We start from the raw sequence: 25,508 nt of genomic DNA on the forward strand, positions 1-25,508 counted from the left end.
GGGAGGGTCTTGCTTCCCACACCATCCTGTCTCTCCCTCTCACTTTCCCATCTGAAACAGAACGAGAAGCCCCAGGAACCATACAAGATGATCACACACACACACACACACACACACACACACACACACACACACACACACAATCCTAAGGAAGGAAAAAACTTTCGTCGCCCAACTTTTCCTAGCAAAGCCTGTCAAAGCAACCTTGCAGGAATGGCCCGAGACATGAATGGGGACATTGTTCTGCCCTTAATAAACTTATAAGCCAGGAGCTTTTTGATCCTATTTTTTTTCTCTTTCTGCATCTCACTATTGTACTTTGTCACGAGGAGGTCTCGCATAAATAATGCCGTGTTCTTATGAAAGTTTTTAAGGCACCCGGAGTCGGACAGCACGGTTACAAATGATATCTAACACAAAGACTATCAATTAATCAAATGAGAACATACTACAGGAGCTCACAATACACAAGCAGCGGAGAGAAAGATAAATTGATTTCTGCCGAGGCACTGGGCCCTTTCAGCGGTACAACTGTGTGAAAAATACCAGTTACGAAGTGTGCTGAGGCAGCAAAAAGCATTTAATACAACCACAAACAGTTATCTAAGGCAACGTCCAATAACCGACAGTACAGTAGTGTGACCTACATACTAACGCAGTCATTGTTAGATGTGGGAGCCACGTACTCCACACCAGTTACACGCCCCGTATCCTTTCCGATCTTTCTCGAAGCCCCAGCCCTCTCTCTCCCCACGCCTTTGCCTGGTCTCTCGTGTTCAGGCATGTTCGGGGAGGCAACCATAAGAGCAGAGTAACCCAGCCAAGCCTCTGCGTGTGTTTGAGTACTTCTCTATACGGTACATTGTTTTGTTGTTGTGTCCTCTGATGTCCTTTACTTTTTTCCTTTTGTGTCCAATCTCAATGGACTCCTTGTCCTTAAAACAAGCAAAACAAAAAAAACCCAACTGTATCCCTGGATCCGAGGAGTGCAGGTGTACATTATATGTTGAGTATGAAATGTCGTCCGCAGGCTCTTGTCTCAAATACCTGGTCCCCAGCTGGTGGTGGTATGTGGGAGCTGGTGAGTGGAAAAATCTAGGAAGCCAGGCCTAATTGGAGGAAGTAATTCACTGGATGAGCTCTTAGGGATATATTCCCCTCCCTCTCTTCCTCTCCCCACCCTCCCTCCTTCCTGTCCGCCACGAGATGAAAAAGCTCCCCCTCCATACACTAACCTTCTGCCCAAACACACAGGGCCAAGAGTCTATAGGCTGAATCCTATAAAACCGTGACCTAAACAAATGCTTCCTCCCATACGATGCTTGTGAAAGTATTTTGTCACCATGGCAAAAGGTCTGACTACCATGGTAAGGTTCTCATTTCTGTCTGAGGACAATTCTTGGTGCTACCCGGCAGCCAACATAAGGGAGTTTGGCCAGGGCAGTGAGTGGGGAGTCTTGAGAGGAATTGTGGTAGGAGGCTCCAGGGTTCCATCTCCTGCAAGCTGGCTTCACCAGCAGGCCCCAAGGCACCTTCTCAGGGAACCTTGGTGAGCACCAGCACGTGGAGAAGCCGCCCAAGACAGACGTGGGGCTGGTAGGGCAGGGGTAAAAGCCGCCAGCCTGAGTCTGAATTCCCAATATTACCTCACAGAAACTTTCTAGTGACTGCACCTCCCAAACTCTAATCTGGGGACTAGCAAGCCTGTGGACCCTTGAGGAACTGAGCATCCACCTAAGCCTTCTTGTAAGGTTTACCTACGCTGGCTACCTGAGGCCCTCTGGAGTCTGTTCTCAGGGAACGTATGAGGGTAATGAGAACCTGTTGAGGCCCAGTCAACCCCTTCTCACCACGGACCGAAGGAGCCAAGATGGTGCTGAAGCTAAGAATTACTCTCTGGCTGGAGCTGAATGAAGTAGCAGCTTTGTAAGTACATTAAAAAGAAAAAGAAAATAAAAAAAAAAACCTTCTTTGTAACCCTTCTCTAACCCTACTTCAGTCCTCAGAACTTATGACTGCTAATCCTCTTTGTTTCCAGAAAACTGGCTCACATGGGGGGTAGGGTGTTCCCAGATTATATGGCCGGATCTCCAGGCCCCTCTAGAATAATGCCACGGAGTTTAGGATCGTCTCAGGACTTTCTAAAGGAACTGCTGTGTTTTGTATGCCAAGCCAATAGAAAATCATCCTGCGGCTCAACCCACAAGACGCTGATGCAGCAGGTAGGATTCCTGGTCCTGACCCCGCCGGCCGCCTGCCTAGGTGGGAGGCGGCACTTCCTTTGACACATATGGTCCCATTTCTTCAGGCTGTCACTGTCGTCAGCCAGTGTCCGTGCGAACATAGGCTCTCACATAATGAATGGTGTGTTTTGCAGGTCCCTGTTTCTAGAAGGGAATGATTTAATATTGTAAAATAAAGCTTTAGACCTCCGTGCCAATTACTGCGTTTAAGTCATCGGAAAGCCACCGAGGAAGGTTAGGGGGGCATGCCAGTGTTAAGGGAACATGTAACCCATCTGCAAAGAGAGGCCCGAGCCAAGCTGCTGGTCGGGTAAGACGAACAACTCACTAAAAGCCTCCGTACAGTGCGAAGAAAATGTCAGACGCACAACCCCACGGCACCGCAGTAAACACAAGCCGATAACTACATCGTTGTCACCCTTGAGGGTCAGGCTGAGAAATACTGAAACACATAATCAAGTGTGTTAGCAGAAGAAGGGAAACCATAGAGTTCACAGCCTGCTGACAGTTCCTGTGTGGTAGGGAAACAGCAAGGCATGCTGGGTGAGTCGCGAGGTCCTGGGTGATGGTGGCAGAGCTGTGTGGTTGGGAGGAGAAAGGGTCCGTTAGGACCAGGTTACCCGAGAGTATGGAATGGTAGCACTCATTTCTCGTGGCTTCCTGCCATGGGGCTGGTGGCCGTGCAGCCACAGTGCCCAACCAACCCCAGTGGCCAAGCTTCCCCTAGCGGTGGCTCAATTTTGCTTTAGGAGGAGTCGGAAGAAGAGAAGAGACGGTATTTCACAGATCAACCAACGAAGGAAACAAAAGGAAAGGTATTTAAGTTATTTTAATATCGAGTGTTTTTCAAAGCTATAAATACACATAATACATATGAGGGAACTAATTGTAAACTTCTCTCAGAGACTCAAATCCAAATTCATGTTGCCATGCAGATTCAATGATAATAAATTACATCCTTCTAACTAAAGCGTGCACTGTAATAAAACACCCACCCTTGAGAACTTAGAGGCCTGATCCCAGCTAAGAGAATTCATGGCTTTGGAATTCTGAGTATATATATTATTTTTCTGTCAGTTCTCACAACTTCTCTCAATTACTGATGTTCTCCACATAATGAATTTTCTCGGGTTTGATGTGTGATTGCGGCTATATTTTTATCTATATGTTTTGTGGTCCCTGTACTTAAGCTTTTTGCTCACAAATCCTTTATTAAAAGTACTAAATTGTAAGAAGTATATTCATATTTCATTCAGTGTTCCGTACAGAGATGTGTTTCCCTGTGCAAACACAGCTGCATAGGAAGTCACCGTCAGAAAGCACGCGTCTAACTTTGGATGTGTCAGCTCCCAAGTAACTCTGCTGGGATTAGATTTCTGAGACACTTTTGTCTGCCTCCTAGAAGGAACTCATAACCACCCTTGCATCTTCTTTTTCAAACCAAAACCGCAGGTTAAAGTTTTGCTTTAGATCAGGGCCTCAAACCAAAAGCCAACCCAGAGACATTCCAAAGTGAGTAAGACCCATACTGAGACTGTTGACACTGGGTTTGTCTTGTCACAACCATACAGATAAGAAGCCAGGTGGGTAGGCACACAGTCAACACTCAGGAGGCTGCGGTAAAATGAATGAAAGTTCAAGGCCAGCCCCTGCTGCTCAACCTGGGTTTCAAAGTGAGACCCTATTCTTAAGAAGACAAGGGAGAGGGATGGAGGGAGGGAGGGAGGGAGGGAGGGAGGGAGGGAGGGGGAGGGAAGGAAGGAAGGAGGGAAGGAGGGAGGGAGGGGGAGGGAAGGAAGGAGGGAGGGAGGGTAGAGACACAACCCAGCATGCACACCCATGATCTCTTTGATACTGTTATATCATCAGATCTTAATTTGGAATAGAAAGAAAAACCTCGAGGTTGCACCATGGCTCAGTCACCAAGCCAGGTAATGAGATGTCAGAATGACAACACCAGAGACCCACCATGTCCCGGGGATTTCAATGTTGTCAATCTGAAACAAGAAGAGAGAAGCTCAAAGGTGAAGTGTGACCCATGTAAATGAGCATTTCAAAAAAAAAAACTGCCTCCAGGGAGAATGCTCACACTGGCCTGGTCAGCCAGCAAGCCACTGACCTTTGGAAAGGGGGAGTGTAGAATTAAACCTGCCAATAAGGCAAGACAATTACTCAACACAGATTTCAAGGGCAAATGAACACATGGGTGAGTAATGGGAACATTTGTCAGCTGGGGTCAGCAGAATACATGGATCTGATATTAAAATCTGGGGGGGGGGGGAATAACAAATATGACCCTCTGTCAAATCAAATCAGTGTGTGTGTCCCTAGGAGACCCTCTGTGCCTAGACCAGGACTGGCGCCACAGGTGGACCCAGGAAGGATGGACACTCGGTGAACTTTCTCTTCTTGCCAGATCCTACACCCCTCTATAGCCTCCCTGGTATCAGTGAAAACCCAGGGAAGGTGCCCTGGACACCATTCTGCGGGAAGAGACCTCCAGCAGTGAGAAGATAGGATTCTCAGCCCCAGGCACTGGGGTCCCCAAATGTTCCCAACCTTGGCAGGAGAAGACAGTCAAGACACCACCCCCCTTAATAAAGAAGCCCATGCTGGTACTTGTCTGCAGCGTGGGTGTTGGTATATGACTCTTGGAACATTGCTACGGTTTCCTAGTGGGCAGGGCAAGGCTGGGGTGTGTCCGACGTGGTGTGGACCTGCACTGATACTGTCTAAGAGTTGCAGGGGTTCAACGTTCACATCACTGCTCCCCACTCCCCGAAAGAGCTCTGAAACTTAACACACACATGCAATTCCACCCATACACGGTGACCCAAGGTCCTCTCCTTGACTGGTACAAATAAGGGGTCTTCTTGCTTTCCCTGTTACCCCAGCATGCCCCCCAATAGGCGTGCCCCTAGCTCCCCCCTATAAGTGGTATCCTCTATTGCCCTGACTGAAGTTGGCATGTATACTGTCCAGATTGCACAGAGAGGGAGGGAATACCCCTGCCTCCCTCTGTTCCCAGAGCCTTCCTGATGCTTCCTTAGGTTTTTAATTGGAATGCCACACAGAGTCCAACCAGGCTGGGGTCAGATATGTCTGTGTGTCTCCAAATATTCCTCTAGACTCAAGGGCAAGAATCCTCCAAGGCTCATGTCCTGTCTGATGAGGCATCTCTTCAACTGCTACCTTCAAATCTAGATCTGCCATCAGCCCCGCCATGAAAACCTAAGCTGCCCACTATCTCCCCGGGGTGGTTCAACACCTGTGGCCAGCTTCTCTGTGCTTGGGAGTCCTTGAGTCCCTACCTCCATCCTGTCCACTATGCCAACCTGGTCTCATTGCCACTGTTTTCTTTCTTTTCAGAGCCATCTTCATGGTCAAAAAAGCTCACTGGCTACTCATTGCCTTCCCCTTCAACTGAGCCCAGGCTCCCCACTTTATGGAATGCACCAAGAGAGAAAGACAGAAGTGTAGTTGGTATTTTTTTACTCTTTTATTTTTAGGGGGGCCCCACCACCCAGCTCCCAAATAAATACATGGAAACTTATTCTCGCTTACGAATGCCTGGCCTTAGCTTGGCTGCTTTCTAGTCAGCTTTTCTTAATTTAAATTATCTCATCTACCCTTTGCCTGTGGGCTTTTTACCTTTCTCTGTGCTATATCCCTCTCTTCCCTTCTTACTCCGTGGCTGGCTGGGTGGCTGGGTGGCCGGGTGGCTGCCCCCTGGGTCCTCCTCCTCCTCTCTCTTTTTCTCAATAATGTATCTTCTCTCTTCTTGTTCCACTTATTCTCTCTCCCTGACAGCCCCACTGTAGAGAGAAGCCTTTTCCTTGCCAGCAGCTTGGTTTTTCCCTCCTGCCAGTCACCTGGGCTCTGCCACATTGTAATCCCCAAATAACACAAAAGATGCTGTATTAATTATGAAGCTGTTGGCCTTGCTTGTTTCTTACTAGCTAGCTCTGACTTAAGTATTTACTCCATAATTGTTAATCTAAGTATTTTTCTTACAGGAGAAGTTTCCCGGCTTCTTATCCCTATGGCAGTTACATCTTGACTCCCTGTGTTCCTCCTACCCAGAGTCCTCCTCGACTCCTAGTCCCATCTATCTTGCTTCCCTATTTGCCAACAGTGCTTTATTGACAAATACACAGGACCTCCCCAACACCCCATCTATCCTTTCTATTGGCCATTGCTATTGGCCATTCAGCTCTTTATTAGGCCAACCAGGTGTTTTTAGACAGGCAGAGTAACACAGGCTCACAGAGTTAAGCAAATACGACATAAGAGAACGCAACACACCTTCGCATCATCGAACGAATACCCCCAGAGCATAAACGAACGCAACACATCTTAAGCTAACATTCCACGACACAGCGGCAGTGATCAGATCTGATTCTGGCTCCATGAATCCTGTAGACTTTAGACTCCACATCTACAGGACGGATCACTACTTTGGGTTTTTCCTCCTTTTGGGGGGGGGGGTTGTGCTTCTGGAAGACTCCAGCGAGGAACACACCGGTGGGGGAACTCTGTAAAATATCTACTCGGTTGTGCAGGTCTCAGCTCACGTCTGCTGCCAAGAGGCCCCATTCAAGCAATCTATGAGTGACCACAGGAGGTCCCCAGCTGTGAAGGCAACATGTGGGGGGGTGGGGGGGAAGTGAGACGGGAGACCAATGCAGAGTTAGTGGTCACTACAGATGGAGTTAACTGGGCCTTGACCTACTGAGTGCTCTGAGCACCTGCAGGAAACTCGGCCCAAAGTCTCCCACCCAGGAGGAGAGCAGGACAGCAGGATTTCTCCAGTTCCCGCCCCATCACTGATGGAGTTTCTCTGGGGGAGGGGGCATCAGTTCCCCACACTCCTGGCCTGTTCCCATGGCAGGCCAAACAGCACCCAGGCACAGGCTCGAGGGGGTGATGACAGCGTCTTCCAAACGGGGTTAGCAAAGTTAAAAGCAAATAGCTCGCTGGGCTGTTCATGGACCATGCTCAGACTGCTTGCTCCCCAGAGAGGCTGTGTGACCCAAGCTGGCCACGGAAACCCAGGCAACGCAAATACCTCTTGGAGGCTGACCCGAAGGTAGTCCCGCATCTGCCTCTGCCGTTCACCGCCAGGCTGGATGAGCCTCTTCATCCCATCTGTCTCAGGTGTAGGCATGCTACCACTAAACCCAGCAGTGTGTGGAGCATGCGTGAAGAGCATAGGTCCTGTCCTCAAGGAGTTTAGGACATACATGAGAGGTGGATCAGGCTTGATGGCAGTGGGGACGGGAGCAACATTCCCTGTACCCATTCCAGCAGAGCAAACCAACAGGGGACCTCCAGGGTGCTCTAAAAACTGACAAATAAACTTGTGTGTTTATTTGGGGATAGATACCCAAAGGCAATTCCTGTGTTCATCAAACCCAGTGTTCATCAAACCCGGTAAAGCGGGCCACCGAACGACTCAGCATCTCTGTGTTTCTCTTACTTCTGTGGTGCTGAGGACCGAACCCAGGACCTTGAGCAACGCTAGTCAAACACTCTACCGCTGTGCTGACTATCACTGGTGGATTCCAGGCAGGTGCTCTATCACTGAGCCTCACCCCACCCCCCTGAATAACCCCGGTAACTGTGTCACCCCAAGGTGTGAAATGATCTCCTTGCCTTCTGCCTGTCCAGTCTGAGAACTGTATGTGGGGCCACTCTCTGCACTCCCTGTGCCTGGGTGCTAGGGCAAGGGGCTAGAGAAACAGGAGCACCGTCTTGCCCTCAGGGAACAGTTCAGGGAAGGCGGAGAGAAGCGTGGGAACAGATCATCCCCATGGCACCATAAAGGGGCACTCTTCAGTCTGAGTCCCTGAGGGAGACAGTGTTGACATTATAGACAGAAGACATGGCATGAGGGAACCTGAGGAAGATGGAGGGCATGTGTGTAGTACGTGACGCTAACAAAAGCCATAAGCTGGCGGCTTGTGGGATGCAGCCTCACCCTTAATTCTAGGTTGCCGCGGACTACGCAGACAGCACCTTCTCCTAAGAGTGCCCTCCAGACTGAATTCTGTCCTTGTTCCTCCTTCAGAGGCTGCACGAACCCAGATGCCTCACTTTCCTCTCTGTAGATCCCTCGGGTCTTTGGGCAAATGCTCTTAGGTTCATGCACAGTTAAAAGGGATCATAACCTAAAAACCTAAAACCTCAGATCCAAGTTCTAGGGTCCAGCTCCGATGCTCAACCGGAACAAGAGTGTGGTTGTGGCCTCGGTCCTCCCTCCTCAGGGGTTTGCGGGGCCCTTCACACTCCCAGGGGGACTGCAGAACAACAGTCCAGTCTGCTCCAGGGTTTTCGAGATGTGGGCTCCCTCTTTTTCATCATTAGGATACATTGGTGGTACATGAATCCTAGTTTAGAATGACTTCCTCTGCCTTACCCCCAAACCTTCTTATTAGAGCCGAGAAAAAATATTGTATATAAACAGTTATTATAAAAAATTATTTGTATAATGCGCTAGAACGTGTCCTACATCTTTATTTGGCATCATCTCCATGAGCGCGTCTCAGTGCCTGGTACCTTGATGCTGGCTTGATGCAGAGCCCTCTACATGAGTCTCCCTTAAGCGTGCGGGACTGGTGTTACCCAGAAAACACTAGCACCTGGCAGGGACCTGTCTGCACCCAGCCCAGTAATTCCCATATTCCCCAGGCTTTTTTTTTTCCTCCAGCATCATACATTACATTTAAGTCTCTCCAGCAATACAAATTTCAATTTGGCCAAGCTCTTTAATATTAATAGTTGTCAATCCAAATGCAGAGTGCATAATAAAAAATTTAATCGAAATGAATAGCTCGCATATCCCTCTACCTCCTAAATACAGTCACCAATTAGAAAAAAAGATATGGTTATGTAACTTCGTAGAATGAAGGCCACCTACTAAAGACCACCACTTAGGGCTGAAGATGCAAAGTGTCCAACTCCATCCTGTTCATTACTTTTAGGGTGTCCCTTTCTCCACGGGCACAAACTGTGAAAATGGAATTCACAATCATCAGTCCGGGAGAGACACTGAAGCCGAATTAGAATCACCGTTCTCCAGGATGATCAAGCAAGGTTTTTATAGTCCTCCTCGATGGCTTCCCAGGCCCAGCCTAACAGAAGGATGGCAAGTAAGAGCTTGACCTTCACCGCAGCCCCCCATTTTGCAGACAGCATAACTGAGGCCAGAGAATGCAAGTGACTTGTTTTGCAGACCAAAGGCCAGGCATCCCAGAGCAAAGGGATTTCTCATGAAGGGCAAGATCAAAGGCTGACTTTCTACCATGATAACTGGGGGTGCCCCATGGATAACTCCAGAATCATAATTCTTAGCAGGGACCTGCACAGCAACCCGGTGTTTCATTAAGTGGCCTGTCATGTCGGATCTAACATTTCCCACTTCTGCAGCCACAGAAGCAGTCCTGGGCTGGCAGACAGATTTGACCAAGGTCACCCAGCCAGTTCGTGGCAGAGCTGAGACTAGACAACTCCCTCCCTACCATACACTCACAGTTGGCAGGCTCACATGGAGGCACTCAGGTGGTGTTAGGGAGCTCTGTAGGACTGGTGAGTGTGGCCAGACTGCTCAGCTACGGAGCATACTGCTGGGCACCAGGGTATTTCTTCTGCAAATTACTCTAGGCCTCTTTTGTGATCTGCTCTGGGCTCTGCCCTCAGCTACATCAAGCAGGAAGTTTAAATGAAATGGCTCCCAAGTTCCTTAAATGGTTTAATAAAACATATAGTGACTGCAATGTGCAGTTTATAGTGGCAAACTATTGCCCCTCAGTTGGGAAAAATGACCTCCAGTCGGCAATATTACTTTCAGCTTCATGATTCTAGTCCGCCGACGGCCATTCTCTCAACCCACTGGGCAATTCTTTTCCATAACAAGGCCTGCTGCAGCCACCGCAAAGGTGCTGGCAGCATGCCTCCAACAGCTACTGCCGTGATAAGACAAAAGAGAGAAAGAGAGGACGGGCACGTGACGTTGACCCAGGAAGGACAGGATGCCGCTGGAGAGCAGAGATGCCAAAAATAAGTGAGTAAGTGTGGGGAATTAAAGAGGTTTGTGGAAATTGAATGTACCAGACAGAAAGCTCTGTGTGTGTGTGTGTATGTGTGTGTGTATGCACACGCGCTCGCGTGTGTGTGTGCATGCGAGCGTGCATGCGTGTGTGCATGTGATGGTGGGGGACATGCATGCATACATGTGCACATGTATGTACAAGCAAGTATGTGTATGCATATGTGTGTATTCAAGCACGTGCCCATACACCAGCTTGTGTGTGCCTTCCCTTTTTGGCGTTGCCCATAAAAAAAGCTGGAACAGGCAGAAGTTAACCAGGTTCAGGGGTGGAAAAGTGGCTAAACCCCCACAAATAACCTCGACATCTGTGACCATAGATTTAGCAAATGTTAAGGAGGGTAGATATGAATTTCCAAAGCTCTCTGCCCCGTTAATAACAAATAACTGTTAATAACGCTTTTCTAATCACAAATGCCACTTCCGATATTTGGTGCTGAAAGGCTCTGCCTCATCTAAAAAGTTCTGGAATTTGACTGCCAGAAATGGATGACTCTCATCCTAACTGTGCGTTGAGATGGGTTCCTAGGTTCATTAGTATTATATGGTGAATTATATTAGACATTTTATGATTTTTCAAAAAAGCCTTTTTTGATATAAAAAAGCAGCAATTTCCTTTTTTGACATTTTTCATTTTAAGGTAATAAAAATGGCACATGTGTACCGTGGCATAATGGATTAATTAAGGAATATTATGTTTATCCTAACCCTCAACCAAGTTGTACATCTTCATAACTCACTCATAAAAATTAATGCATTATCTTATACCCTGTAATGATAGGTCTTCTATTTTTACCAAAACTGCTCAGGATACATTGCTCTAAATTGGATTATTCTGAGAAATAGTGGATACCATATTCTGATATCATCAGTCCAAAATTGCATTGTTATTTTAAAATGTTATAGCATTATATATAAAATCAAAGCTTTCGCTTTTTTCTTTTTCTCCCTACTGTGGCTTCTAATTGACTGGGTGTTTCTCCTCCGACAAATGAAGCTTCTCCCTCCCCCTACCCAGAGACAGCCCATTCCATAGCTTCTCACATTCACAATGGATGCATTGCTTCCAAAGAGACACATGCATAGCATCAGAGAATCACTGGACAGTATTTTTTGGCTATTTCTTTGTGTCTTGATGGTAGATGTGAATATAAAAGAATATTCATGCAAGATTCATAAAGGCCCCAGATTTCTAAATCAACACATGAAAAAAATTCCCTAAAAATAATAATGTCCAGATGTTGCTTATTTAAATGAGCTGTTGCCATTTAATGTTGCCAATCACAAAAGTGAAAGAGTTTGTGAATTCCAAGGTATTCATTATTTATAGAAGAATATATATATATATATATATATTCTAACCAAGGAAACATCAGGTGATTAAAATGAGCAATTTCAATAAATATGAATGGTTCCTCTCATGGATGCCCCCTTCCTAACCTTGGCCTTGTTCACAAAACCCACTCTCTAAATCACTACAGACTCTATACCCCCAATGGAATTTACCAGCCCCCAAATACAGATCGTTTCTAAAAGCACAGCTTCAGAAGTGATAGACTTTTCAGAATCAGTAGATATAATATCTCCCTCTTCCGCCCCCTCCCTCCCTCCGTCTCTCTTCCCCCTCCCTCCCCCATCTCTGTTTCCCTCCCTCTCCCTCACTCTGTGTAAGCATGTGTTTCTCTCTTCCCCTCTCTGGGTTAAAACTGCATGCATTAATAATGGGGTGTGCTTTGGGGTTGGTTTTGTCTATGTAAGACAAACTCTCACAATGTGTCTTCAGTTATGTGGTTGTGTTGACCTTGGATTTACTATGTGGCCCAGACTGATTGTCATTCCCCCACCTCAGTCTCCAGGATGCTGGGATTACAGGTGTGTGTCAAGATGTTCAGCTCTTCTTACTGGTGAGAAGAATGAGGACCAGAAACTCAAAATGTTTAGCCAGAATCTTACAGCTGAGAAGCAAAAAAAATGATGAAGAACGTGGCTCTCTGGTTTCAGAACTCTCTCTCTAAGTTTCAGTGTTAGCTAGAATCTGGGCCCATCGGCATGACTGCACCCAGATCCGCTTGTGGCATCCGGGAACCTAACTTGACAAGGATTTCACCAGCAATCCCATCACTATAATAGGTTCCCCCATTCCATATCTCCCAGATTCCAAGCAAATTTCCCTGGGATGATGGAGTCAGTGAACTGTTCCTGCAGAGTTTTGATGGCTTAGGGCTCCTGCAAGAATCCCCAAGCCACCGGGCGTTGGTGGCGCACGCCTTTAATCCCAGCACTCGGGAGGCAGAGGCAGGCGGATCTCTGTGAGTTCGAGGCTGGGCTGGACCGATAGCCTCCAAAACAATACAGAGAAACCCTGTCTCGTAAAAACAAAACAACAACAACAAAAAAAGAATCCCCAAGCTGAAGTCTCCAGGGCTAGGGAGCACTGACTCAGGAGCCCATCCAGAAATCTGTCCTCAAGACACCAGAGACAGAAGAGCAATTCATCCTGGTCCTGCTTAAGTCCTGCACCTGAAAAGTCCTGACCACTGAAATAAAGTGGCATACTCCAGCCCTGCCTGACCAGGACCTTATTGTTCCTCGGAGTTAACAGCTAGGTAAAGCAGGCTCCCATTGGACAGCTGGGAGTGCAGGGTCTGTCCCACAGGTAATTCTAGGGGAACCACACACAACGAATGTTGACCCAGACTGTGGGTGATGTATGTAGATTGCTTTCAAACACTGTCTGGAACTAGACTACTGTCCTAAAGAAAAAGTATGGTAGGTCTCTAAAAAATACACAAGTCTGCAATGCAGAGATGACTTACATGGGTAGTGTACCAGGCCAAGGCTCATGTGTCCTGCCACTGAACCCCATGAATGCTTTACAGTACAGGCAGGCAACCCCAAAGGGATGCCAAGAAGTGCCAAGAAGAGAACTTCCCCCAAACACAAGGTTACTCCTTTGCCCAAGCTGTCATCATAGTCCCTAAAAATTCTAAGCCAGAATCTGCATCTCTTATACTTCAAAAAGTGGGAAATCATCAACCACATTCCTGTATAACCCCGAGGACAGACTGTAGATTTCCCCTGGAACATTGCCCTTGTGTCTATGTTGAAGCACAGGTTGGTCTGTGTTCTCCTAAGATGCAGCCCTATTCAAGAACTAAAAGAGATTTGTGGTTGATTTTTTTAAGTTAAGGGATAAAGCCCTCAAGTATTCAAAAATTCTTTTCTTTACCAACAGGCCAGGTACCACTTAGAGGATCATAGACCTACCTATATCTCTCTTCTTTCCATCAAGGAGCTCTCTCCAACCTCTGACCCAAGCTTACTGGATGAATAGAGAGACGAATTCACTATAGTATTGCCTCAGCAAGAACTGGCTTTGACGGACTCATTCCTGACTTCCCAGGTGTTTCAGGCAAAAAGAAAGTCATAGAAACAGGACCTGGACCCTGGGGAGGTCTACCCATCCTTCTCCCTGGATGGCATTCAGGATCATGACAATCAAGGTTCAAACAAAGAGGTTTCCCCAAGAAGAGAATAACTGACCAGGTTCCCTAAGGAGTCTTGGACCGGTGAAACTTTCACCAAGAAAGGACAACCGCAGTGACTTCTGCTAGGATAGTCGTTGACTCTGAGCGCTGTCATCAGGCCCAGAGGTTGGCCAAACAGACCTGGGGATAAGCTTTCACTGTGGTCCACCCTGGCCCTCATCTACCCTGCAGCCCAGCTACTGTTCTTTCATCCGCAGCCACCCCAGAAGGCAGCATCAGAACCTCGTCTCTGAAATGGGATAATGACAGGACTCATTTCATGAGATCATTGCAGAAATTAAATGAGATCATGCATATAAAATGAAGACAGTGTTTGTCGCTCATCGTCAACAGGCGCCAGCAGCTGCACACGTTGGGTTTTGCCAAGGACTGATCCCGCCCAGCGCTAGGCCAGGCCCTGTGAAGGCCTTGCCATGGATGTAAGTAATCAGGCAAGTGGGCACAGAGTTCCAGTCAAAGCACAAAGTGCGAGATGGCTCCCGCTTGCCTCTCAGTTGCAGCAGCAACATTCTCCAGCCCCATGACTGAAAGCCTCGCCCTTCAAAATTCAAGGTTTTCACACGATTTCTTCCGTTTGTTTGTTTGCCCACAAACCTCTTTCCGATGAAAGCTTACACACCAACAGATGCCAAGCAGGCGCCCACGAATCGACCCTGGAAGGGAGTGAAGTCCTGAGTGAGTGTGTATTGTTTAGCGTGGTCACAGCCTTGTCAAGGACCAATGACCAAGCCCCAAGTGAGTGACGGAGCCTCCCCTGGTTGAGGCTCACAGGGATGGCAAAGCCTTCCTTGGGTCCAAGCGTGAACACTGATAGTGCATGCAGGAAATGTTCACCACAGCTTCTCTACAGACATTGCTCCTGCTAAGATCAGACAAGCCTGCTTGCATACATGCAAGTGTGTATAATACACTCACAGGGCTTCTTGGGCTCTGCGGCTTCTCCGTTAGTGATCCCAAACTACCCAATCCCAGGTTTTCTGTGTCTGTGTGCCTGTCATTCCCTCATTCCAAAACCTCCTCTAGTCAGAGAGTTCTAGGGTGCAAACATGCAAAGCATAACAACAGTTCAGTTGATCATATTAAATCACTTCTTCTCAGTTTGGTATCCCCAGACAAGCAGCACAGGCATTGTCTCAGAACTCACTAGAAATGCCAATTCAAAGGCCCAGCCTGGAATTTTTTTAATCAGAAAGTCTGAAACGGGGCCCAAAGATGGATTTCCTTCCACACAAGGGGATTCCTACACCTGTTCTAGTTGAGGGATCCCTATACTGTCCTGGATGCTTGCATCTTAATTTTCCCAGGACTACCGCTCCCACAGGGAGATTTACAAGTTGATTTCTCCCGATTGAGGTCCTGGACATGGTTGGGTCTTAAAAACCAACCTGATAAATTCCAAACTGGCCAAGGTTGAGAAGACCACCCATCTAGGACCGTGTCACTCAAGTGTGGTCCAAGGACCAGCAGCACCAAAGTGGCTGGGAGTCTGTTAAGACAGAATCTCTGCCCTCCGTACACATCTGTACCAGACCATGTGTCTCCAAGGCAGGTTCGCGATGTCTTCATCTATGCTTTGCTGTCGTTTGTGTTTATAAGACAAAGTCTCATCTCATTATGTAGCCCTAGCTGGCCTCCAACAGGGACCAACCATCCTGCATCAGGTTCTGGAGTGCCGGGATTACAGAATTGTGCTACCACCCAACTAAACCTTCTGTATTCCTAAAAGAGCTTTAGCGGTGGTTCAAACTCCTCAACCTCCAGGTGGAAACCAATGGCTACCATGACAAAGCTACTCAAGGTCACCCAGGCTGACAGCATCTGATCAAAAATGCAACCGGTTTCTAATTCCAAGACCAGCCCTGTACCATACCCACACAACCTCCATCCAGGTAGGTTTGCCTCCTTCTTCCCCAACATGTTTCCCCAGCTTCCTATCCCAGAGTTCACAGAGACAGAGGAGGGCTGGTGGATGTTCTGCCTATGGCATAAGGAGCTGAGCCATTGTTCAAGACCCCAGAGCCTCTTCTAGGGTATTTGCCACTCACTGTCTCGGTAATAGAATTTGGATAGTATCTGGGATGTTACATTTGAAATAAAACATTGTTCCCGGGCTTAAGCACACATGTTATCCACCAGTCCAGCAATATTCATTCCCTTTCCCTCTGAGCAGTCAGTTCTTCAGTGTTGGGATCCATGCCACAGGATCCATGTCACAGGCTAAGGCTGAGCTGCTTGCTGGCCAAAGAGACTGAGGGAAGGTAGTGTCAAAGCCAGAGGCACCAAAGCCAACAACAGATGAGGCAGTGGCCTTGTTACTAACCTCCTAGTGAACTATCAAGCAGTAGAGTCTAGCACCAGGCAGAGACCCAGTCTTAAACCATAGGTATCTCCACGTCCAAAGCCAATAGGAAGAAGACACCACACACTCCTCCCACTTAACTCTACATAGAGTTAAGGAACTCACTCATCCTTCAGAGATTTTCCAAGCTCCTGCTGGGTACAGCCTCTGTACTTGAAGCAGTACCAACTCAAACATTTCTGCTGCCTTTCCTTCAATGCTCTCACACACCTATCTCTCCTCCTCCATCATCATCATCATCATCATCACCATCATCCTACAAATCCAATCATATTTACTTTGCTCATGGTGCATCGAATCAGAAAAGCTGTACCACTGGACTTCAAACTATAGCACATGAAGCCCATTGTTGAAAGGCAGTAGTCACCAGGTAGGTATCACTGAGCAAAGCCCCCTTCACTTGTAGTAGTCACGAGACCTACTGTTCCCTGGGGCCCTTTCAGTATTGAGTATGGATAGAATCGTTATAAAATACACATGAACATGTGCCATCAACTAGGTCTTCTCTCCATGAAGAAAGAACAAATAATTTTGTCCTTTATGTGTCAAGAAATATAAAAGGTTCCTAGTTCTGAGTGCATACATCTGGATGGATGGATGGATGGATGGATGGATGGATGGATGGATGGAGAGATGGATGGATGGATGGATGGATGGATGAGATGGATGGATGGATGGATGGATGGATGGATGGATGGATGGATGGAGAGATGGATGGATGGATGGATGGATGGATGGATGGATGGATGGATGGAGAGATGGATGGATGGATGGATGGATGCATGGATGCATGGATGCATGGATGCATGGATGGATGCATGGATGGATGGATGGATAGGGCAGCAAGCAGGAAGGAGGTAGCTGTGGTGGAGGGGCACCACCCAGTATCTCATTCACAACAGGTCTCATCTGGTCAGCCAAACCCCTAAAACCACAGAAAGTGCCCAAGGGGTCTCTCAGAAATGAGAAAACAGAATCTCCACCAGGTAGAGGGAAATCAGGCTAGATGTAGCAATGACACCTGTCATCAGCACTCAGGAGGCTGGGGCAGGAGAAACATCCCTTTGAGGCCAAGCTCCAGCAATACCTACCCAAGGATAATACCAAGGTAACAAACGGGGCAGGAAAACTGCACACACACGCTTAGATCCCTGGATTGCCTCCCATTCTCACCCTGATTGTGGAAACAACTCCCCTTTCTTTGTGAGGCCTCGCTAGCTTGCTTAACTTCCCTTTTGGTCGTGAGGGAACTCCCTCGGCAAAGCTGAGAATTGATGTGTAAAAATAGGAAGGACTCAGTGCCTACCCCTGAGCTCATCCCCAGCAATACCATCTACATCCTCCCTCTGAGAGCTCTCTCGCTCATGTTCACTCCAAACAACAGCATCACACTTAAATGTAAGACTTGTTTCTAGTATCTGGCTTATAAAAAAAACAAAAACAACAGTTCACCCAAGAAACTGAAGCAGGACGTTTGTAGTTGGTGAGTTTAAGACTAACTTAAGCTATAAAATTATATACCTGCCACACTAAATAGGTAAATAGGTAGATAGATTAATAAATGAATGGATGAAATTACTCCTAATGGCATATTGCTACACTCATAGATCAACCCTCATCAGAGAAACTTCTTGCATAAAATGTGAATTAGTAAGAAACCCAAAACTGGGCAATGTGCAGAGAGGGAGAGACCTCCTTGAGGCATTCATCCCTAACAGGGGCATTTTTTTTGTTTTTTTTTACGAGGCAGGGTTTCTCTGTATTGTTTTGGAGGCTGTCAGTCCAGCCCGGCCTCAAACTCACAGAGATCCGCCTGCCTCTGCCTCCTGAGTGCTGGGATTAAAGGCGTGCGTCACCACCACCCGGCTGGGGGGGCATTTTTTATCAAACCCTTTTCTCAAGGCTCAGGAGCCCATATGGAAGAAGAGGCAGAAAGATGACAGGGTCAGAACTGACAAACAGCTTTAAAGAAACAGCATTGTTTAGATACACTAGGGTTGATGCACAGTTGAACTCACAGAGACTGTGACATCACGCAGAAGCCCTGAACAAGCTCAAGTTGGACAAAAATCCCAGCAGAAAAAGGGGGAATTGGGAATAAAGTCCCATCCCCAACCAAGAGGCTATCTACAACTGGTAGCTGTCGGGGAAGGGAAGCCTTCCCCTGAACAGGTCCCATTCCTAGGAGTAGGTGGACAATACAAATTGAACTCTGTGGTTTGTTTTGTTTTGTCCTAAGCATTTCTGCTTTGTTTTGATTTTTTACAAGAAGAAACATGAAGTTGGGGATAAAGACTGGAAGGAAAGTCTTGAAGGAGTTGGGGAATGGGAAGAAATATTATCAAAACATATTGTATATAAAAATTGTATATTTTGGGGGACAGGACTTCTGTGTATAATAGCCCTGGCTGTCCTGGAACTGTTTATGTAGAACAGGCTGGTCTCAGACTCACAGAGATCTGCCTGCCCTTGCCTCGCAAGAGCTGGCATTTAAAGGCATTTAAATTGGTATTGATCACAGTAAACCACCACAGGGACAGGCTGGTGACACCTCTCAGTAGCCATTTATTTTTCAGATGTGCTGTCTGTCTTCACAGGCCACAATCTCTTTCCATACTACCCATCTCTGCTCTGGTGGGGAGAACAGCCATGGGTAAGATAAGAATGAAAAAAAAAGTCTGCTTGTCAATCAAGTTTTTTTTTTTGATAGGACTCTGAGATGTGAATGTGTGCCGATAAAACTTTATCGATACACTGGCATTTGAATCTGCGCGCACTTTCATGTGTGCTGATTTAATAAGCATGAAAAGTAACAACTTTTACCAAAGATTGACAAAACTGAGGTTCTTGTGTACTGTTGTCAGCAATGTAAAAATGTTGCAGCCACACAGAAACCAGTATTCCCCAAAGAGTTGAAAATAGAATTATCATATAACCCAGTAACTCCACCTCTGGCTGAACAGTCAAAGGCACTTAAGAATGACTCTTGAAGAAGCATAGAAACCCATTCGTACAGCAGGATGATTTCTAACAGCCATGATATGGGGAAAACCCAAGTACTCAATGAGGGGTGAACAAAACGTGTGGTGTGTCTACAATGGAATAGTAAATACTCGATGTTGGAGAGGCATGGATCCCTTTGTGTTTGTAACAGGAATGAGCCCCAAGGACATTCTGCTGAGCACAGTAAAGTAGGGGTCAGCATTTGGTCATTAAGATCAAAAAGTTCTGAAGATGGGTGATGGGAGAGGTTGGGACAGTATTTGGTACCACTAAGTCATAATCTTTATAATTATCACAATGGAAGCCGGGCGTTGGTGGCGCACACCTTTAATTCCAGCACTGGGGAGGCAGAGGCAGCGGGATCTCTGTGAGTTCGAGGCCAGCCTGGTCTACAGAGGGAGTTCCGTGCCAACCATAACTACACAGTGAGAGCCTGCCTTAACATAAACAAACACATAAATAAACACCAAAACGGGAAGCTTTTCTGTTATGTCTACTTCATCACAGACCTGCTCAAAGTTTTAAACATTGAAAAATGATTAGAAAAATCAACAACGTGTCATCCATGATCCTTATGCTACACAGGATCAGTTCTTGTATGAGTGGCACAGTAAACACCACTCCTCCAAAGAGAAAATAAGTAGTAGAAGGTGTCAAGGTTATATGTGAGAAAAGGATCTGTGACAAGTGAGGACCATGCTAAAACTTCACTAAGTCTGTGCAGCACACGCACTGAGTGAGCTGTCCACAGACACAGACAGACAACACGTCAGGCATACCCGGTCCTGCATCTGTCCCTTCTGGCCCACGCAGGATCAGAGGCACTGTGCCCATACATGTGTGCAGGAACAGGCCTTGCACCGGAGTGCCCTACGGGCCAGAGGTGGGAGGGCAATTCAGCCACCCAGGCACTTCCAAGGCTTCTCCTGGAGGTGCACCCTGCCTGGGGTGGTCAATGATCTTGTCAGGGACAGAAAAGTTCAATGACTACAAGGGTGAGTTTAATTATACGTTGTCACTGACTAGCAGTGGTTACGATGGTACAATTATACATGTAATTTATCAGCAAGATACTTGCATACATAATAAACTAAAGCAAAATGTGAAGTTTCAGTGGCAGCTGAAAATATAGAAATGGGCCATGATGTGGAGCAGACTCACTCACAAATGAATGTAAGAGCAAAGCTACGGGGACTCCCCTTCCTCTCAAAGGAAGGAACAACTCACCCACTGTGACCACGTGGCTTCCATCCCAGGAATCCACTCCTCAAACGGCAAGCAAATCCCAAACCCCCAGTGGTGTGTCAACAATGCTCCCTCACAAAAGAAATGGGATGGGGAAGCTGGCTTAAGAAACTCACCACTCTCTGTGAAGTCTTCTGAACTTACTAACCAAGGTCCCCAAGGGTGTTAGGGAGACCACATGCCTGGCAATGAATTGAGGATACTAGCTTTGGTAGGAGCCAGAGAGGGCTTAGTTTTCTGAAAACGGTTTACAGTTTCATTATTCTTGTTTAAAAGCAGAAGAAATGAAGGGATGACTAAGCAGATAAAGTGGAAACAATGAGCATCGCATACGTTCATTGTCAACTTGGAGCCAGACATTGTGTTGAGTCCGTGGCACGGTATAATCCACGGCCGGGCATTAGTGTTATTCCCAACATGCAGGTGAGAAAATGGAAGCGTAAGCCACTTGGCACATGTTCACGCGGCCAATGAGAAGTCGAGCTGATGTCCTGACTGAGGGAATATGATTCCAAAACTCACACGTTTGTGCTAGGACTCCAGACCCAGTGTGATAACTAATGGATGTCTTTCCCTTCTGTATTATTTTCTCCCTGATGCTGCAATGGTTATCACTGTACAGTAATATAAGGGTCAGTGATGAAGATACCTGGACCATCCCCATCACTGGGATGACACTTCTAATACATTCGTTGCACTGACTATACCTAGTCTTGTGAACACACACCACAGGCTGGATTCTCAGCCCATCCTAAAGATAGCTTGACCCTACATGGTTGAACATGGTCCGGTCCAAGGAAATGAAACGGGATAAGTTGGAAGGAGACACAGAGAGCCTCTAACAGATGTGAAACACACACAGTTACAGTCTTAGCCAGGAGATAGACATAATGTGTGGACACAAGTGAGTCTACCGAGCCTCATGAGCTACCTACTCTTTGAAACAGGTCACCTGCCCCTACTTGAGCCATTCATCGACCAACCCATTCATTGACCCATCCACCTATCTATACATCCCTCTACCCATTCATTCTCTCTAGTGCGAGTCTTTCACCCCAGTCACAGACAGGCGTATGTGCTCTTAGAGATCTTTACATATATTTTTGGCAACTTTCCACTTTCAATGATTTCTTTACATAGTCTTAGACAGTTTCCTCTGCTTGGAAAAAATATAACTAAAAGGAAGAGATAATGAGGATGCTTGGGTGTAACTGCCTGTTTTGAAGTTAAAAAAAAAGAGAGAGAGATTTAACAGGCCAAAAGTGAAGACGTGGGAAATACAGCATTTCACTACTTTTTATAAATTTATGTTAAGACTTGAAGCAAAGTATCATCCACTCACCCCTCTACCCACCTATCAGTCTGAAGGGGTAAGATCTTCTGTGTATATGTTGACACTGTTGGCCAATAGGGAAGCAAGATAGTCGGGACTAGGAGAGAAGGAGGATTCTTGGAAATGTAGTCAAGAGTAGGGGTCGCCATGTGATCCGGGGGGAAGAGAGGACGCGTCAGGATGCCATGCTTGGAAAGGTAAGTCCTTACAGAAATATATATTAGTAGTCATGGGTTAATACTTAAGACAGAACTAGCCAATGAGAAGTCCTGGACGTTGGCCGACAGCATTGTAACTAATAGAGCCTCTGTGTGTTATTTGGGGTAGGCGCAGCACTGGGACCAGGCTGGCAGGAAGAATGCTCGTTATATCAGTCAACTCATCACCATGTACTCAGCTACCCATCTATCCATCCATCCATTCCATTCATCTACCTATCTGTTCAACCTATTGCTTATCTACCTACTCATCTATACATCTATCCATTTACCCATATATTGATCCATCCACCTAGCTACCCACCTAACCACCCATCCTTCTCTCCATTCATTCACATTCCCACCCATCCACACATTTACCACACATGCATTCACATCCATCCACCCAGCCTTCTATATATTCATCCATCTACACATCTACACAACCATCTAACCCTTCTACCCAGTCATCCACTCCAAACGTCCATCTACCTACCCTTCCTTCCAAATGCCCATTCATCCACCTAACCATCCATCCATGTATGTATCTATCAACCCACCCGTTTTCAACTGTTAGGAGCCTACTGTCCATCAAGTACCATTCCAAGAACTAGGGAAGTAACACTGAATAACACACAAATGACCCTTACCCTCACTGACCTTACCCTTCCATATGGGAGACAGACCATAAGTGGGTAAAGATGCTTCCCACCCCAAGTATCACAGTGCATTTGAAATCTTCCTAACACAAAGGTAAATTAGCTCCATTTGCTCATTTGTTGTTAAAACAAGCAAGAATGTCTCATATGGAAAATGTTAATGGTACAAAAATACACTCCAATGATGCAGAATCATCTGAGGGTAAATATTGCAGTAGTATTTTTATGACAAAAGCTTTATTCCTCATCTTCTCTATCTTGATTTAAATATATACATGTATGTGAGTGCACATGTATCAAGATTCGAGTATTTCAATATAAATTTTGAATTCAAAATACTTTTCCTGATTTCACTTGATTGCATATTTCAAGTCAATGTTGCAGTAGTAATTCTTGTTCTGAATCAAAAATAAGATCTCTCTCTCTCTCCCTTCTTTCCTCCCTCCCTCCCTCTCTCCCACCTCCAGTCATAAGCAGTCCCGAAATTCAAGCTACCTTTCAAGCTGAGTGGTTCAACGGGCAAAACCTGGGTCTTATTTATTTTCCTGCTGAAGCTTTGTGTGGGGCTGAGATCGGGGGTGAGGTTGGGGCTGGGAATGGGCTCAGATGCTGCCTCCAGCCACATCACAATGGCATCGTGGATAGAAGGACAACCCTTCCCACTTCGATTTGAGTGTGTAATTGTTTGAATACATCTCTCTGGCACTGCAATAATGTCATCCTTGGTTGACACAGATTTTAAAGCCCTTTGAAAAGGTGGAATGTTATCAATCACGGGCGTGATTATAATGGGATTTAAGTGGAAGAAGCTAAAGATTCAGACCCTTGCTCAGGCCTGGCTCTCTGACAGAGGGGGAGGGAAAACGAAGGCAGGGGACTGTACTTCAGCCAAGCAAAGGAAGCTGTGTGCCCACCATCCACATGTCCCCCCTCTAAGAGCCAAAGATGGGTAAGAGATTCCTGAGACTCCAGGTGTCCCCTCTGGAGTTCCCTCATACTCACGGGGATGCGTTTGTGTGTCTATTGCGTGGGGTGAATGGGCTCCAATAAAGACTGACTGGATCCCCAGGGACATGGAGAGATTTCGGGATACATCTTGGTTGTTCCAGTATGGAAAAGGTCTGTGCTTAGGGCAGGACGAGACCAACGGTGCTGTGAAACATCCTGCTGTAGGGACAACTTCCTACAGTGCCGAATTATCTAGCTTAACGTACTAAAAGTGCCAAAGCTGAGGGGTCCTGTGTCAGACCCAACAAGATCTGGTCATGGGTAAAAGTGAAGATGGGGCTTTACAGGAGCATCCTGGGACATCTTTGTGGTGCTGCTTCTTCTGACTTTGTCACCTCTCCTGTGCCCCAGCAGAAAGAGGGGACCAAATGGCAGGAAATAGAAGCAAGTTGGAACCAAATTGCATGTTTTTTTTCTGCCTTTTGACCTAACATATACTTTCTTTATTGATGTCAGAATGGAACGGAGATCGGCAATTTATATTGCTCCGTTTCTTCTTCTTCCTCTTCAAGGCAAAGCAACCCAGACCCGACAAAAACAAACTAATCTTCCCAGCAGATCACTGGGACTGTCACAGTCTTAACTGACAAATCACAACAGTGCCTACAGACCTGGAATTCGCCCGTCACGTCCAATCACATGCCCTGGATTACTAAGGCAAAGAATTGTGAATTTCATTAAATATGTTAAAGGGGGGGAAATCAGCTTTGAAAAATAGTAATCCTGTCTTTCAACAAAAATATTATAGGAAGCTATGAATTTGGTAGATCCGAATAGGATGTTGGTACATGTTTTACTAAGGTAATATAATGGTACACTATTATTAGATCACATTAATCATTGCTGTGCCAACGGCACTGACAGCCCGCTGAAAAGGATTGAAAGGCCTGGTAATGGATATAAATTACCCATTGTGTGATAAAAGGATTTTTACTAAGAAGGTAAGAATAAAACAGCAAATTTCTAATATAACTGTTGTGTAAAAACCAAAATAAAAGTAATCCACGGTCAGTAATATCCACAAAATCAGAAGTAAGCACTTTCCCCCAATGAGATAAAGTCACAATAAAAAAATACATATATTTAGTACACTGTAAAATTAATTTCTGAGTGCATAATTCCACTATCAATTTCCCATGGTTTATAGAGTGACCTCAGAGATGCACAGCCAGAAGAAGGTGGACTGGACTAATCAGATCTGAGGCAGGTTTACAGAAATTCTGGGGCCACCTCAAGTGGGGCCAACAAAGGCATCGCATCCCCATGACGCTCCTGTATTATACAAGTTTCTGCAGGCTTCTGTGTAGGGGAAACACTCCACTTGTGAGCTTGGAGTCTCGGGGCCAACTGAGCTGACAGATATGTCACTGCTCTGGGACAAACGTCCCCCAGCTTGGGGCCAGTCCACCAAATCGTGTGGGAGTGTCAGGGAAAGAGACCACAGGTGGTGCCCTCCAGGGGTCGCCTGGCTTCCAGCTGCTCCAGCTCTGGTCCCAAACTGCCACAGCCCAGACGCCACACACAGTGAATGAAGTGGTCCTTGCTAGGTTCCACTAAGTTGGTGGCTTCAGTTGGGCTTCAGGAGGGCTTCTCTGCTGAGGATATGTTCATCCCACCCAGAAGAACCTGAACCCCAGGCCACAGCCCACTGAATCCACATCCCACTGCAACCATCTGAATAGGGGGGAGGAGGTTTCAAGAAAGGTTCTGTCTTAGCAAGAGACCTGTGACAAGTTGCCCTCCCCCAAGAAAAGGCAGCCTGGATTTCCGCCGCCCCCCCCACACAGACATGCACACGCACCCACA

General features: G+C 46.6%; 1 protein-coding gene across 8 annotated transcripts in view; it reads right to left on the minus strand.

Annotated features, from left to right (window-relative positions):
- Positions 1-25,508, minus strand: part of Znf536 (zinc finger protein 536) — a 454,586-nt gene that overhangs the window by 370,455 nt on the left and 58,623 nt on the right. The window lies entirely within an intron of this gene.

This window comes from Mesocricetus auratus, unplaced genomic scaffold, assembly GCF_017639785.1.
Source record: "Mesocricetus auratus isolate SY011 unplaced genomic scaffold, BCM_Maur_2.0 Super-Scaffold_100046, whole genome shotgun sequence".
NCBI classification, from domain to species: domain Eukaryota; kingdom Metazoa; phylum Chordata; class Mammalia; order Rodentia; family Cricetidae; genus Mesocricetus; species Mesocricetus auratus.